The following is a 17,039-nucleotide window of genomic DNA, read 5'->3' as shown; positions in this document are numbered from 1 at the left end:
TCCTCCAGCTCCGTTTTTCTTTCCCAAGATTGCTTTGGCTATTCAGGGTCTTTTGTCTTTCCATACAAATTGTGAAATTTTTTGTTCTAGTTCTGTGAAAAATGCCATTGGTAGTTTGATAGGGATTACACTGAATCTGTAGATTGGTTTGGGTAGTATAGTCATTTTCACAATGTTGATTCTTCCAATCCAAGAACATGGTATGTCTCTCCATCTGTTGGTATCGTCTTTAATTTCTTTCATCAGTGTCTTATAGTTTTCTGCTTACTGGTCTTCTGTCTCCTTAGGTAGGTTTATTCCTAGGTTTATTATTCTTTTTGTTCCAGTGGTAAATGGGAGTGTTTCCTTAATTTCTCTTTCAGATTTTTCATCATTAGTGTATAGGAATGCAAGAGATTTCTGTGCATCAATTTTGTATCCTGCTACTTTACCAAATTCATTGATTAGCTCTAGTCGTTTTCTGGTAGCATCTTTAGGATTCTCTATGTATAGTATTATGTCATCTGCAAACAGTGACAGCTTTACTTCTTCTTTTCCGATTTGTATTCCTTTTATTTCTTTTTCTTCTCTGATTTTGTGGCTAAAACTTCCAAAACTATGTTGAATAATAGTGGTGAGAGTGGACATCCTTGTCTTGTTCCTGATCTTAGAGGAGATGGTATCAGTTTTTCACCATTGAGAACGATGTTGGCTGTGAGTTTGTCATATATGGCCTTTATTACGTTGAGATAAGTTTCCTCTCTGCCTACTTTCTGGAGGGTTTTTATCATAAATAGGTGTTGAATTTTGTCAAAAGCTTTTTCTGCATCTTTTGAGATGATCATATGGTTTTTCTCCTTCAATTTAATATGGTTATTAAACCATATGTTAATATGGTTTATCACATTTACTGATTTGCATATATTGAAGAATCCTTGCATTCCTGGGATAAACCCCACTTGATCATGGTGTATGATCCTTTTAATGTGCTGTTGGATTCTGTTAGCTAGTATTTTGTTGAGGATTTTTGCATCTATGTTCATCAGTGATATTGGCCTGTAGTTTTCTTTTTTTTGTGACATCTTTGTCTGGTTTTGGTATCAGGGTGATGGTGGCCTCGTAGAATGAGTTTGGGAGTATTCCTCCCTCTGCTATATTTTGGAAGAGTTTGAGAAGGATAGGTGTTAGCTCTTCTCTAAGTGTTTGATAGAATTCGCCTGTGAAGCCATCTGGTCCTGGGCTTTTGTTTGTTGGAAGATTTTTAATCACAGTCTCAATTTCAGTGCTTGTGGTTGGTCTGTTTATATTTTCTGTTTCTTCCTCGTTCAGTCTTGGAAGATTGTGCTTTTCTATGAATTTGTCCATTTCTTCCAGGTTGCCCATTTTATTGGCATATAGTTGCTTACAGTAATCTCTTATGATCCTTTATATTTCTGCAGTGTCAGTTGCTACTTCTCCTTTTTCATTTCTAATTCTATTGATTTGAGTCTTCTTCCTTTTTTTTTGATGAGTCTGGCTAATGGTTTATCAATTTTGTTTATCTTCTCAAAGAACCAGCTTTTAGTTTTATTGATCTTTGCTACTGTTTCCTTCATTTCTTTTTCATTTATCTCTGATCTGATCTTTATGATTCGTTTCCTTCTGCTAACTTTGGGGTTTTTTTGTTCTTCTTTCTCTAATTGCTTTAGGTGTGAGGTTAGGTTGTTTATTTGAGATGTTTCTTGTTTCTTGAGGTAGGAGTGTATTGCTATAAACTTTCGTCTTAGAACTGCTTTTGCTGCATCCCCTAGGTTTTAGGTCGTCGTGTTTTCATTGTCATTTGTTTCTAGGTATTTTTTGATTTCCTCTTTGATTTCTTCAGTGATCTCTTGGTTATTAAGTAGTGTGTTGTTTTGCCTCCACGTGTTTGTAGTTTTCACAGATTTTTTCCTGTAATTGATTCTAGTCTCATAGAGTTGTGGTTGGAAAAGATACTTGGTACGATTTCAGTTTTCTTAAATTTACCGAGGCTTGATTTGTGACCCAAGATATGATCTGTCCTGCAGAATGTTCCCAGAGCACTTGAGAAGAAAGTGTATTCTGTTGTTTTTGGATGGAATGTCCTATAAATATCAATTAAGTCTATCTTGTTTAATGTATCATTTAAAGCTTGTGTTTCCTTATTTATTTTCATTTTGGATGATCTGTCCATTGGTGAAAGTGGGGTGTTAAAGTCCCCTACTATGATTGTGTTACTGTCGGTTTCCCCTTTTATGGCTGTTAGCATTTGCCTTATGTATTGAGGTGCTCCTATGTTGGGTGCATAAATATTTACAATTGTCATATCTTCCTCTTGGATAGATCCTTTGATCATTATGTAGTGTCCTTTTTTGACTCTTGTAATAGTCTTTGTTTTAAAGTCTATTTTGCCTGATATGAGAATTGCTACTCCAGCCTTCTTTTGATTTCCATTTGCATGGAATATCTTTTTCCATCCCCTCACTTTCAGTCTGTATGTGTCTCTAGGTCTGAAGTGGGTCTCTTGTAGACTGCTTTTACTTTAAAAGCTGATATTTTTTTCCAATTCCTAGAGAACACTTGCTGTCTTTTTTTCACACTCCCAGGCCATTCTTTCCAGTCTTCTTTCTAGGAATCTTCCTCTGACTCTTCTTTAAAAGCTATTCTAGGTTTTTTTTTTAGTCACTCATCTTTCCCATTTACTGATTTAATGCTATGATATCATGTTCATGATCCCTGAATTTATTATCTCCAACTTAGCCCTCTCTCTTGAAATACAAACGTATGTATATCTAACAGTCCACTGCACTTCCCTTACAGGATCCTCCAACTAAATGTTTCAAAACGTAAACTTTTAGTCTTTCCTACTACCCCTTTTAAACTTCTTTTTCCTTTTCTATTTCCAGTATTAACAAATGACATCACCAGCAGTCAAGTTTCCAAAGCCAGCAATCCTTTCTCTCTCGCATTGTATTCAGTTCATTCCCAGGTTTGGGAAGTTCAGTCTCTGAAGTTGCTCTTTAAATTATTCCCTTCCTGTTTATCTGCATGGCCACTTCTCTGATCTAACCACAGTCATTTCTTTACGGGAACATTACACGTTTCTTAATTGGTATTCTCTTTTCTAACCTCATCAATTCATTCTTTAGATTTTTGAAAAATTAAATTTTTTAGATGAATTTCTTTTCTAATACTTTTCCATCGCTCCCCAAATAGGTCACGTATACTTTATGCTCTATCAACCCTAATCTTTAGAAAATAGACTTCATTTCCTTATTGCAGACACACACACACACACACACACACACACACACACACACACACACACACACACACACACACACACACACAGTCTCATACTCATTTCAGGCTTCATCCATATTGAACTACCCACTGTTTTGTGTTCTCCTTTGATATCAGAGATTTTGCTCAGGTACCTTTTTTTTTTTAAGAAAACTTCCCCATTTATCTCAATGCCTCTTCTCTTGCCTCCCATACACTGTTTTTTTTTTTTATATATATAAATTTTTTTACTTATTTATTTTTGGCTGCATTGGGTCCTCGTTGCTGCACTCAGGCTTTCTCTAGTTGTGGCGAGCGGAGCCCACTCCTCGTTGCGGTGCACGGGCTTCTCACTGCAGTGGCATCTCTTGCTGCAGAACACAGGCTCTAGGCGTGGGGGCTTCAGTAGTTGTGGCTCACGGGCTCCAGAGCGCAGGGTCAGCAGTTGTGGCACACGGGCTTATTTGCTCTGTGACACGTGGGATCCTCCCGGACCAGGGCTCAAACCTGTGTCCCCTGCATTGGCAGGCGGACTCTTAACCACTGCGCCACCAGGGAAGCCCCCATACACTGTTTTGAACTGACTCTTGTCACCTCCTGTTCATCCATTAGTCTCACCTCAGGCACTTCTTTGCCTGAAACCCTTCCAGAATCTGTACCAGTGATTCAACTTCAAATAGAATCCATCCTTTCTCATAATCTCAACTCATGCAATCACTGTGGCCATTCCAAGAAATACTCTGGGGTAGAGTGGTGCAATGAGAAATGAGTTTAATTTGGGATGTGAGGTGTTTGAGATGCCCTTTTTTAAATGAAAAAATTTATAGTAGATAGTTGGGGATAAAGGTCTGAAGCTTGAGGAAGAGGTCCAAGATTGAGATACAGATTTGAGAATTTTCAGAATATAGATGATAACTGAGGCCATGGCGGGGGGGGGGGGGAGTGAGATTTCCAGAGAGTGTGTGTAGCATGAGAAGGTAAGAGAAGAGAAGAGAAGAGAAGAGACGAGAGGAAGAGAGAGCAGTGACTGGGACGGAACACTGAGTGTGATGAAAGTTGGTTGGTTAGTCCTGGTTCTTTTGATAATCAGCATCTTAATTTCCTTTTGGAGAATTACCTCTTTCTCCATTGTGTTCATTATTGGTATGTTGAAAATCAATTGCTCTGCTCTGCTCTAGTTACAAGATGAGATTAAAATCTTCTAGGTCATTACACCTTGAGTAGAATGGCACAAGGACAGGAAAATAAAAAAAAAAAAAGTTGGAGAGTATTTATTTTAGATCATGCAGTTTGGTGAGACTCTCATTTAGTCCTTGTAGCTTAGATCCCTAAGACTGCCTTGGCATCCCATCCTTTTTATAAATAAATCTAGTTATTAAGCCTTCACTTTGAGCCAGAAAGTTATAGATATGCTTCGAACAAATTCTGTTCCTGTTTAACGTGGCCAGAGCCAGTTTTTTTTTTTTCCTTTTCTTTTTCTTTTTCTTCTTGCCATCCAAGAACTCAGTTACACTAAGGAAAAGAACATTCATGGGATGTGCATTTTTATTTAGGGTAATGAGAAGAAATTCCAAATGAGATAGAACAACATCTAAGAGTATCATTCAAGATGTTTCAAAAGCCAAGGAATTGTGTGAAACAGAGAAATGAGTATTTCAAACTGAAAGTCATTGTTAATATTAGGCAATTTAACTATCTTATTGCTTTTATTAATTGAGGGGATAAATGAAAAAAACATATGAATAAATAAATTTTTAAAGACCTGTTGCTCTATCAATTTTATGATTTTAATTGTTCACCAGTTTTGACTTTAAATTATTATTATTTTTTTATAACATCTTTATGGGAGTATAATTGCTTTACAATGGTGTGTTAGTTTCTGCTTTATAACAAAGTGAATCAGCTATACATATACGTATATCCCCATATCTCCTCCCTCTTGCGTCTCCCTCCCACCCTCCCTATCCCACCCCTCTAGGCGGTCACAGAGCACTGAGCTGATCTCCCTGTGCTATGTGGCTGCTTCCCACTAGCTATCTATTTTACATTTGGTAGTGTATATATGTCCATGCCGCTCTCTCACTTCGTCCCAGCTTACCCTTCCCCCTCCCCATGTCCTCAAGTCCATTCTCTACGTCTGTGTCTTTATTCCTGTCCTGCCCCTAGGTTCTTCAGAACCTTTTTTTTTTTTTTTTTAGATTCCATATTTATGAGTTAGCATACAGTATTTGTTTTTCTCTCTCTGACTTACTTCACTCTGTATGACAGACTCTAGGTCCATCCACCTCACTACAAATAACTCAATTTCATTTCTTTTTATGGCTAATATTCCATTGTATATATGCGCCACATCTTCTTTATCCATTCATCAGTCAATGGACACTTAGGTTGCTTCCATGTCCTGGCTATTGTAAATAGTGCTGCAGTGAACATTGTGGTACATGACTCTTTTTGAATGATGGTTTTCTCAGGCTATATGCCCAGTAGTGGGATTGCTGGGTCATATGGTAGTTCTATTTTTAGTTTTTTAAGGAACCTTCATACTGTTCTCCATAGTGGCTGTAATCAATTTACATTCCCACCAACAGTGTAAGAGAGTTCCCTTTTCTCCACACCCTCTTCAGCATTTATTGTTTGTAGATTTTTTGATGATGGCCATTCTGACTGGTGTGAGGTAATACCTCATTGTAGTTTTGATTTGCATTTCTCTAATGATCAGTGATGTTGAGCATTCTTCTTATAGGCTACTTTATTTTGTTTCTGTTTTTATAACTTTTTCTTTGAATGCAGAACTATTGTATATTCACTTTTCCTAGACTATCAGTCAAAGTGTTTAAGGTGAACATATGTCCATGTATAAAGCTTTATTATCTCATATTTTTAGTATTTTAGTTATTGCTACTTTAAAGATATTCTTCTGTTTTGGTTTTGATTTTCTCTGACTCAGAAGATATTTAAGAGTAATTGTTAAAGATATTAAAGTATTTATATTTCTAATATTTTTTTTTATTATGGTTAAATAATGTGGCATTATTTCTGGTGTTTTTGGAAATCACTGAAGTCATGATGTTGGTGTGATATAAAATACATTTTCAAATAAATGTTCTACAGACACTTGTTTTCAGCTTACAGAGCTTGGCATATACAAATATAAGCAAAATTTTTTTTCATTAAATATTCAGTCAGTTGTATCCATTATTTCTGATTTCCTTGATGTGTTATGGAGCTGGGTGAGTGGGTGAAAAATCTCTCATTATGATGACATTTCCATTGGTTCTTGCAGTTTTAGTTTAATTTGTAAAATTAAAATATAAAGATTTATGAGAGTTATATTCTTCACTGTGAATTATATTTGTATAATTACAAAGTGCTCTTCTCTTTCCTTTTTTGCTTGCCTTGAATCCAGTGTAGCCTGATATTAATAGCTGAGTTCATGTTTGTTTTTGTGCTTAACAGTCTGCTCTATGTCATCGTCTAGTCATTTACATGCAATCATACTCTGTCACCTCCTCTTAGATAGCTTATCTTTGGATACAGTTTTTTTTTTTTTTTTTTTAACAATATGAACCAGTTTTTTCTTTTCTTTTTTTTTTGGCTGAGCCGAGGGGCATGCGGGATCTTAGTTCCCTGACCAGGGATCCAACCTGGGGCCTGGAAGTGAGAGCACGGGGTCCTAACCACAGGACCAGCAGGGAAGTCCCGAGTTTTTTCTTTTAATAGGTGAATTTATCCATTTACCCTTATAGTTATGTTTGAGTTTAAGTTTGCTATATTAGTTTTTGACTTTTACCAGCTTCTTTCTTGAAATGCCCAGTTCCCTGATTTCCATGGCATCATTGAAGTTGTTCTTTAATCCTCCCCACCATCATTGATTATAATCATAACCACTGTTTTAAAGACTCAACAACGTGGTAGTCTTTCTCTTTCTATGTATGTATGTATTCATATATACAATATACTTATTGATATACTTGAATACATTATATTTACATGTGCATGTATATATGTTTTGTGTGTTTGTGTGTGCATGTGTGTGTCATTGTGTATGTGTATTTTATCTTTACAGTTACCCAATATGGTGTATATATTTTTTACTGTGGCACAGTATTGTTACAGTTTTAGAGATGAAAAATCTAAGTTTCAGTAAGATTAAGCAACCTCCCCCAGTGAATTGGCAAATTGGTAGTCCTGGAATTATAACTCATTGCACAGTGCTACTTTTGTAGTCTCTTAGCACTGTTGTGCTGCTCTGATTTTTCTTTCTTGATTTGTTGTCTGTTCTACCTTTATCTTGTATTGATTGATTGATTGATTCATTCAACAAATATATCTTAAGCAACTAACTATAGTATTGTGGGCTCTGGGGACAGGCAGTGAACAAAATGGACAAAAATGTCTACCCTCATGAATCGTAACTAAAATGTTCATCCTTTTTTTCAAACTTTTTATTTTATATTGGAGTATAGCTGATGAACAATGTTGTGATAGTGTCAGGTGCACAGCAAAGGGACTCAGCCATACGTATACATGTGTCCATAAAACGTTCATCTTGAGTGTGCTCGTTATGCTGGAGCAAGGAGTAAAGTGGTGAAAGGCAGTGCTAACTGTTTGTTTTTATTTGACCGTGCAGCATGCGGGATCTTAGTTTCCTGACCAGGGATCGAACCTGTGCCCCCTACAGTGGGAGCGTGGATTCCTAACCACTGGACCACTAGGGAATTCCCAATGCTAACTTTAAGGAGAATCTGCCTTCCTAGAGTTATTTTTAGGATACCTTCTTGTTGCAAGTGGGGCTTCCTTCTCCTACTCAGGGATTTGTTTCTCCATATTTTTCACAAGAGAACATAAATTCAATCCCTATATTAGATGATATTAAAGCACATATTTTTCCTATGGACATTTATGATGCAATAATAATAATTAATAATAGTTATCTTTGCTTATATACCAGCTTCTAGAATGTATACAGTCAACTTTAATCTCCCCCTAGCAAGCATGTATAACCTCATTCCTCCATTCTAGCGTCCATACATCCTGGTTTGCCAACTACAGTTCTAATTTCACCTCTTGTTTGAGCATAATCATTGGTAATTTTTGCACTTTTTTTTTTTAAGTAAGAAAGCTTCTTAATTACTCACTTTAAAAAATCTCAAAGGTGTACGGCTGCTTAGAAAAAGCAAAGTACAGAACAACATATGTGGTATGCAGACATTTGTCTAAAAATGGAAGAAAGGAAAAATATACACATATATATTTTCTTGATAAACATGTAAACTATCTCTGGCAGGATACACAAAGAAGTGATAACAACTGGTTGCTGAGTCTGGGAGGTAGACTTTTTGATGTGCATACTTTTCATACTTGTGGATTGTGTGATGGTATTACCTATGCAAAAAATAAATATAATTTCAAATTAAAAGAAACAAAAGTAATGGTTGGTGAATTGAACACAAATGGAATTCTATAGAAATAATAAATGATAAAAGTCCAGTGATGCACATTTGCGAAAGATTATAAACATTCGCTGAGAAAGTCATGCTCTTGAAGGCTTTCTGATCCTTCAGGAATTTGATTTTGAACGTTTTCATCCTTTGCCTAGACGATTGCATCCTTGCACCTTTTAATAATAAATTTTATTTTCAGAACAGTTTTAGATTTACAGAAAAATTGAGAAGACAGTACAGAGAGTTCTCATATTCTCCACATCCAGTTTCCCCTATTATTAATACCTTATATTAGTATGGTACCTTTGTGCAATCAGTGAGCCAATTTTGATACATTATTATTAACTAAAGTCCAGATTTGATTCAGATTTCCCTACTTTTATCTATTGCCCTTTTTCTGTTTCAAGATCTCATCCAAGAACGCACGTTAAATTTAGTTGTCCTGTCTCCTTAGGGTCTTCTTGGCTGGGAGAGTTTGTCAGACTTTCCTTGATTTTTATGACCTTGACAGTTTTGAGGAGTATACTCAATTATTCTGCAGTATGTCCCAGTATTGGAATTTATCTAGTGTTTTCCTCATGACGGGACAGGGATGATGGGTTTTGGGGAGGAAGAGAACAGAGGTGACCAGCCGTTTTCATCATACCATATCAAGGGTACATGCTATCAGTATGATTTACCATTGTAGATCTTAACTGTAATCACTTGACTGAGGAAGTGTTGATTAGGTTTCTCCACTGAAAGTTACTTTTTCCCCACTCTTTTCCACACTGTGCTCTTTGGAAGGAAGTCACTACATGCAACTCACACTTACGGAGTTGTGACTTATGCCCCCACATCAAGGGTGAAGTATCTTCTTAAATTACTTGGAATTCTTCTGCAAGAGAGATTTGTCTCTTCTCTCCCATTTATTTATTTATCCAGTCATCTATTTATATTGGTGTAGACTCACACCTTGTGCTTTAAAAACTGTCTTCTGTTTAGCTGATGAATGATATGTTTATTGTCTTTGCCTATGAATCACAACCCCAGCCCACGTTATGATTGTTTTGCATGGGCCTCATTTTTGTCACTTATTTTACATTTCAGTTGTCTTGCTCTGTGGCACATTCTGTACTGCCCATGTGTAATTCTAGACTACTGTAGGGAATAAATAATTTCATGTGCCATGCAAAAGTACAGAGGAAAAACAAACACACAGAAATATGTTTTTGGTGGACTGCAGACGCATCAGCAACAGGCTTGTGTCTCTGTGTATCAAAAAGGATTCATGGAATAGCATAAATCTGAACCATACACGCGGATATATTTAAGAATCCATGTACTTGCAACTTTGCTATCAGTCATCTCACCATTGAAAGGACAGCATAAGTTACTCTGGGAAGCTTCAGGGAAGATTTATGTTTTCTACTCAGGTAGTCCATTCTTCCATCCTTTCAGGCAGTCTCACTGACATCACCCCAGACAAACAATCATCCTTGCTTACAACTTATCTCCTAAGCAAAACCCATTCCAGGAGCACAAAGCCAAACTTAGGGCAGAGATTCAATGCATGTGTGTAGTTCTATTCACTACACCTAGTCAGTCACCCACCCTGGATAAGACCTATATGTGCTTCCCAATTCCTAGAACCTTAATATATAGGTCTTCTCTGAATATTAACTGGCTTAGAGCTAAAAAAAAAAAATAGTAAGTTTTATGTAGAAAGTTATCTCATTGACTTCTCTGGTCTTTTTCTCTTCTTCTCTGCAAATAAAGTTGCTATTAAACATTTGTGTATAACTTTTTGTATGGACATATGCTTTTATTTTCCTTGGATAAATACTTAAGATTGACTGAGTCATAGGGTAGATACAGACTTTTAACTTTAAAAGGAATTGGCAAGCTGTTTCCTAAAGTTCTGTACAATTTTACATTCACAGCATCAGCATGTGAGAGTTCCAGTCCCTCCGCATACTTGGCAGCCCTTGATAAGTCCGTTGTTTTAATTTCAGACATTCTAGTGTATCTATAGCCTTATCTCTTTGTGGTTTTACTAAATGGCTTTCACTGGTGATGAGTAATATAATCTAGGATAACTCTCTCGGTTTCCTTTTTTAAAAGCTCTTCTTATATTCAAGAATCTTTTGTTTAACCATAATGCTTCAGAACATTTTGAAAAAAACCAAACTTTAGAAATCCTTGCCAAAATTTTATTTAGAATTAATTTAGTTTGTAAGTTAGCATAAAATAATTTTTAATTTGTTCATTTGTTTAACAAACATTCATTAAGTGTCTATTATATGCTGAACTCTGTGTTAGGGAGCTACTGGTTATACAGAAGTACTAAATTGGATGTTTGCAGTTGAGAGGGTAGAGCAGATATGTTAGACATGGTAAAGGTCAAGTTATACTACATGATTAGATATTTTGGTTTTGATGTCAAGTGAGAATAAGGAAGGAAAAAACACTGAGGGATCTCAATATTTAAGATAGCTAGAAAGGGGAAGTCAAGGAAAGGAAATGGGAAGCAGAAATTAGAGATTGGAGGAAACTAGGAGAGAAGGACTTGAATAGTTCAGGAGAGGAAAAGATTTTCAAGGCAGGGCATGGCTAACACATACTCATCTTGAGAAGAGGTCCACTCGGATGAGGACTGACGTGAAACCTTGGGTTTGGAAAAGGGTAAACGAGCAATCTCAACGTATTTTTATTTTAGTGTAGTGATACAAGTGGAGCTCTATCTAGAAGTAAGCCAGAAAACTTTGTTGATTTTTAGAAAGTGTTTATCAAAAAGGTTTTGAGTTTTTCTTTATATAGGTCACATATTTTACTTTTACTTTCATTCTCAACATTCCTAATAAAAATATGATATTTAATTTTCATTATTTTTAGCTGTGTGTTGTTGATTGTAATGTACACTATTGAGATTTTATTTCTTTTGTACCATTTCCTTTTTCCTAAGGTCATTAAAAAAATCCAAGTGACATTTTAATAATTTACTTACTTATTTTATTATAAGCAAACAATAATGTTTTGTTCATTTCTTTTCCAATATTTATTCCCGGTACTTCTGGTTATATCTTAATGTATCATCCAAATTTCAAAAATACTAAGACTTGAGGCAGTAGTTGCCGTTCTGATTTTTGTCCTAATTTTAAAGAGAATGACTGAAATTTTGGATTGAGTTTAATATTAACCTTCAGGTTAAAAGAATTTTGTTTTATTAAGGAAGAAACTATTTCTTCCTGTTTCCAAATGTTTAACTGGGAATAAAGGTTGAACTTTTACTAAGTGTTTTTCTGACATTACTTGAAATTATACACACACACACACACACACACACACACACACGTATGTATATATACACACATACGTACAATATCTTTATATAAATCTCTTTTAACCTGTGGTAATGGTGTTCAACTTCAGCCTACGCTAGTCCCATTCAGCTGCAGATAGTTAAGACTGTACTTGGCCCTATCCTGGCAGCAGTATATGAGTGGATTTGGACCACCTCTTGTGTCAGAAATTAGTGTTATTCTCCCAAGCCTAGGATTCATCGTGCCTGCACTGAGATTTCAATACGTATGTCCGTTCCCTGGTCCTTGCGCTTCTTGCTGACTCTGTGTAACTGGGTGTAGTGGACGCTGTGACTTGTCCCCATCCTTTTGGTTCACCATGGAGGTCTTCAGCTTGCTGGACAGTTCTTCCTTCTTCATCCACCTGCGTCTCTAAGAATGAGGATGTGGGACTTCCTGAAATCTCCCTCTCAGTTTATTTGAAAAGCTCCCAAAGAAAACTATTTGAATCCAATTTCTTGTCTCAGAGTTTCCAATGGAGGGAACACAAACTGAGACTCCAGGCTACTGTTTTGCTTTCCTCATCACTTATTGATTCGTCTGACAAGTACGAAGTTCTGCGTGCAATCACACTCATTTGGCTGTAGTTTGAATACTCTTTCATTCTTTTATATTGACCACTTTTTCAATTTTTACTCTTCTCTACCTCCCTCCCCCCCACCAAAAAAACCCTGCAAAGCTGTATACTGTTTGCTGAAATCTTGCTCCAAAATGGATGGACTACTTTTTTATTCCACATCTTAGTCACCAGATCATACTTCTTTGGATATGAGATGCAGTTGAAATTTGCTACTCTGCATTGTACACTAATTTGTAATGTTGGATAGTTTCTAAGGAGGCTAAACATTTTCAACATTAAGTTTTAAAATTATATTTTCCTTTCTATCTGGTCCTAAATTTAGATAGCAATTTCTATAAATTTTGCCCAAAGTAGAGTATAAATGCATTAAATGCATCTCTCGCTTTTCTTTCTCCCTCCCTCTGTACTTCTTCCTTCCTTCTTCCCTCCACTTTGGGTGTGTGTTTAAAACATTCTTTACTTGATAAAGTTTATTTTTATTTTTTTCTTAGAAGAAGTATTTAAATTTAGGGCTCTAACTTTAAGCACTGTTTTGATTAGATCCCATGGGAACTAATATGAAATGTATTGATTGTCAGTTTTCTTAACAGTATGTTCTTAGGCACTCAGTTTTCTCTTGACCAAGTTGTTATTTAGGAAAAAGTACTTTTAAATTTCCCAATGTATGGTGTTTGGTGTTTATTTAAATTCATATAATTAACTTAGGAATTCTACAAATTATATTTAATGTTTAAAAAGTAGTAAAATTACATCAAAAATTGTGAAGAAAGATAAAAAAGCAAATCATCATGCTAAAATAATTACTTAGGTCCATTTGGTAAATTTCTATCATCTTTTCCAACATGCATACTTGTTTTTGTGGAATTGCACAAATAATTAGTTTTTTTTTTTAAGTAAACTTATTTATTTTTGGCTGTGTTGGGTCTTTGTTGCTGCGTGTGGGCTTTCTCTAGTTGCGGCGAGCGGGGGCTACTCTTAGTTGCAGTGCGTGGGCTTCTCACTGCGGTGGCTTCTCTTGTTGCGGAGCACGGGCTCTAGGCATGTGGGCTTCAGTAGTTGTGGCTTATGGGCTCTAGAGCACAGGATCAGTAGTTGTGGTGCAGGGGCTTAGTTGCTCTGCGGCATGTGGGATCTTCCCGGGCCAGGGCTCGAACCCATGTCCCCTGTATTGGCAGGCGGATTCTTAACCACTGCGCCACCAGGGAAGTCCCCCTTTTTTTTTTTTTAAGTATATTATTTGTCTTAATTTATTTCTACCGATTGCTCCAAAATGATAGGAGGTTGTTATTTACCATTATGTCATAAGCATTTTCTGTATTGCTGCATAAGCGTTTATAATTATTAAATATATTAGGATGCATAATATTCTACTGATTGTGTTATAATTTGATTATTTCTTTATCACTGGGCATTTAATTTATTTCTATTTGGATAATTTGATTATTTCTTTATCACTGGGCATTTAATTTATTTCTATTTGGTGCTATAATAAATAATGCTGAATTAAATTTATAACTTTTTCAGTGTTTCAGGTTATTTCTTTAAGACAGATTTACATAAATGGGGGTTCTGGCACAGAAAGTATGAATATTTTTTATGGTTCTAATATAATGCCGAATTGCTTTCTGAAAGTGTTGGAGCATTTAAAAACACAATCATATATGTGTGAGTGTACCCATTTCTTTGTTCCCTCGACAGCATGAGATATTGTCTTTTAAAACCATATTTTCCTAATTGAAGAGATTTAAAAGAGAAATTGTTTTTATTTGAATTTCCCTTTAATTTTTCATAAATGTGTTTATATGTTGCATTTCCTAGTTTTTGCACTATCTGTTCATGTCACTTGATCATTTTTCATGTTCACCTGGTATAACATGTCATTCTAGCTGACCTTAATAGTTGTTAATAAAACATCAGTGCATTTTGTTTATCCATATACTGTATTTTATTCTCCTTAGATACAATGCTTTTTTTTTTTAAACATCTTTATTGGCGTATAATTGCTCTACAATGGTGTGTTAGTTTCTGCTTTATAACAAAGTGTATCAGCTATACATATACATTTATCCCCGTATCTCCTCCCTCTTGTGTCTCCCTCCCACCCTCCCTATCCCACCCCTCTAGGTGGCTGCTTCCCACTAGCTATCTATTTTACATTTGGTAGTGTATATATGTCCATGCCACTCTCTCACTTCGTCCCAGCTTACTTTTCCCCCTCCCCATGTCCTCAAGTCCATTCTCTACATCTGCGTCTTGATACCTGTGCTGCCCCAAGGTTCTTCAGAACCTTTTTTTTTTTTTTAGATTCCATATATATGTGTTAGCATACGGTATTTGTTTTTCTCTTTCTGACTTACTTCACTCTGTATGACAGACTCTAGGTCCATCCACCTCACTACAAATAACTCAATTTTGTTTTTTTTTATGGCTGAGTAATATTCCATTGTATATATGTGCCACATCTTCTTTATCCATTCATCTGTTGATGGACACATAGGTTGCTTCCATGTCCTGGCTATTGTAAATAGAGCTGCAATGAACATTGTGGTACATGACTCTTTTTGAATTATGGTTTTCTCAGGGTTAGTACAACTCTTAATGAACTTATTGATCAAAGCGGTGAGAACAATATTTGGTAGTTGTTACTCAATATAGACTTAAGAAGATATATTAAATGTGCCTCACTCACCTTCTATTCCAATAAATACATTCACACACTACATTTAAGTTCAGAATACACGTTGTAAAAGTTAGGTTAGTTTCCAAAAGAGCCAGAAGAACATAAAAGTCTCATAAATAGCCACCATCCAACCATCCAACTGTCACCTTTCAGTGTAAACATTTAGGAATTAATCAGTGGTTTTCATGTGATTATCATTTGGTTTGCTAGATTACATAAAAATCATGCCTATCTGAATCTTGGAAAAATATGCTAATTACAAAAATTAACATATAGCAAAGGGAAGATGGCCTATTATTGACTCCAAGCAATCTCTACCCATACTTCTTCCTCTGGCATGGGGAGCCAGGGGTATAGAAGGGCTCCTGGGGTGAGGTGAGGCACAGTCATTTTGACCATCATAGTTAGCAGATCCAGGATAAGGACCCAAGAAGATTCTCAATCCAGGTGGGTCAGTTAACATCCTTCAGGCGGTGTGCCTGGGTGCTGTCTGTGGAGTGGTGACGGTTGCAGCCATCAAGGTGTCTGGGCAGGCCTCCCAAGCTGATTGAGTTTCTGCTGCTGCAGTTTTGTATTTCTTCTGTGTCTCCTTGAACCCAAGATGAGGTCCTGCTTTTTTGGCGGGGAGTAAAATCTAAGAGTAAGTGCAGCCTGGGGTGGAGGTTTTCTCTTCTTTTTTTGGAGTTTGGTCTCTTGCTACCCCAAGAGTTCCACCCCTCTCCTGCCTGCCACCTACCTCATAAGCACTCCTCCTCTGTGGCTGTTTGGTTACTCAGAGGAACATAAAAACAAACCCGAAGCAACATTGCTTTGGGAGGCAGAATCTTCCCCTGGCTATCTGCTCCACATCCAGTTTGCCCTGTGGGTTGTTGGAGGGAGTGAAGCCAGGATTTCCATCTTGAGACCCGCCTAGCCTGTAAGAGACCTCTTGGAGTTGTGTGAAGAGTTAGGTCCACAGAGTGCTTAGAACAGTGGCTGGCACAAAGTCGGCTCTTAATAAATGGAAGTTATTACCTTCTCTCTGTACGTTAGTTCTGTTTCCCTTGTTCTCCCTGGATAAAGTTTTCACATAATTACCAAGGATTTCTTGTTAGAAACGATGGCAATGAAATAAAAAGTATGCCCAGTTGAACTGTGTGTTTAATGCTTACAGTATTTTTTAAAAATTATTTTTTCTATAAATTCTTTTGAACCTTTTTGAATTATTTTTTCTTTTCCTTCACTAAAAGAAGAGGGAAAAGCAATATTTTTCATCCATAGTTGTACATACTATAATTGAGAATTAGAATTCTATTAAAATGGAAGGCAGTGTTTTAACTTTAGATCCTGTACGATGTCCAGCATATAATAGTTGCTTAATAAGCAATAATATCTTACACTTCCATAGTCCTGTGCCAAGTACATGCAGTTCTAAGTGTTTTACCTATATTAACTCATTGGTCTTTTAACTCACTTCTGTAAACTTGGCAGCAATATTTTCATCATTTTATAGGTGAGAAACTGAGACACAGAAATTTGTTCAAGGTCCTTAAGCTGGTACAGCACATCTGGAATTCAAATCAAGTTTTATATATATATGTGTCTCTTTAAGAGTCTATAGTGTTAGTCATTACATTCTATTTTCTCTAAAAACATCTAGTGAAACATTGGCGCACATCAGAAATGACTTCTATTACTAATTTATACTGATGGGCAACACCATAGTCTTATAACGATGGAAGAGCCCAATGATTAAT

The sequence above is a fragment of the Balaenoptera physalus genome (genome assembly GCF_965194825.1).
Source record: "Balaenoptera physalus genome assembly, chromosome: 21".
NCBI lineage: Eukaryota > Metazoa > Chordata > Mammalia > Artiodactyla > Balaenopteridae > Balaenoptera > Balaenoptera physalus.
The sequence above is the reverse complement of the archived record's forward strand: the minus strand, read 5'-3'. Positions refer to the sequence as shown.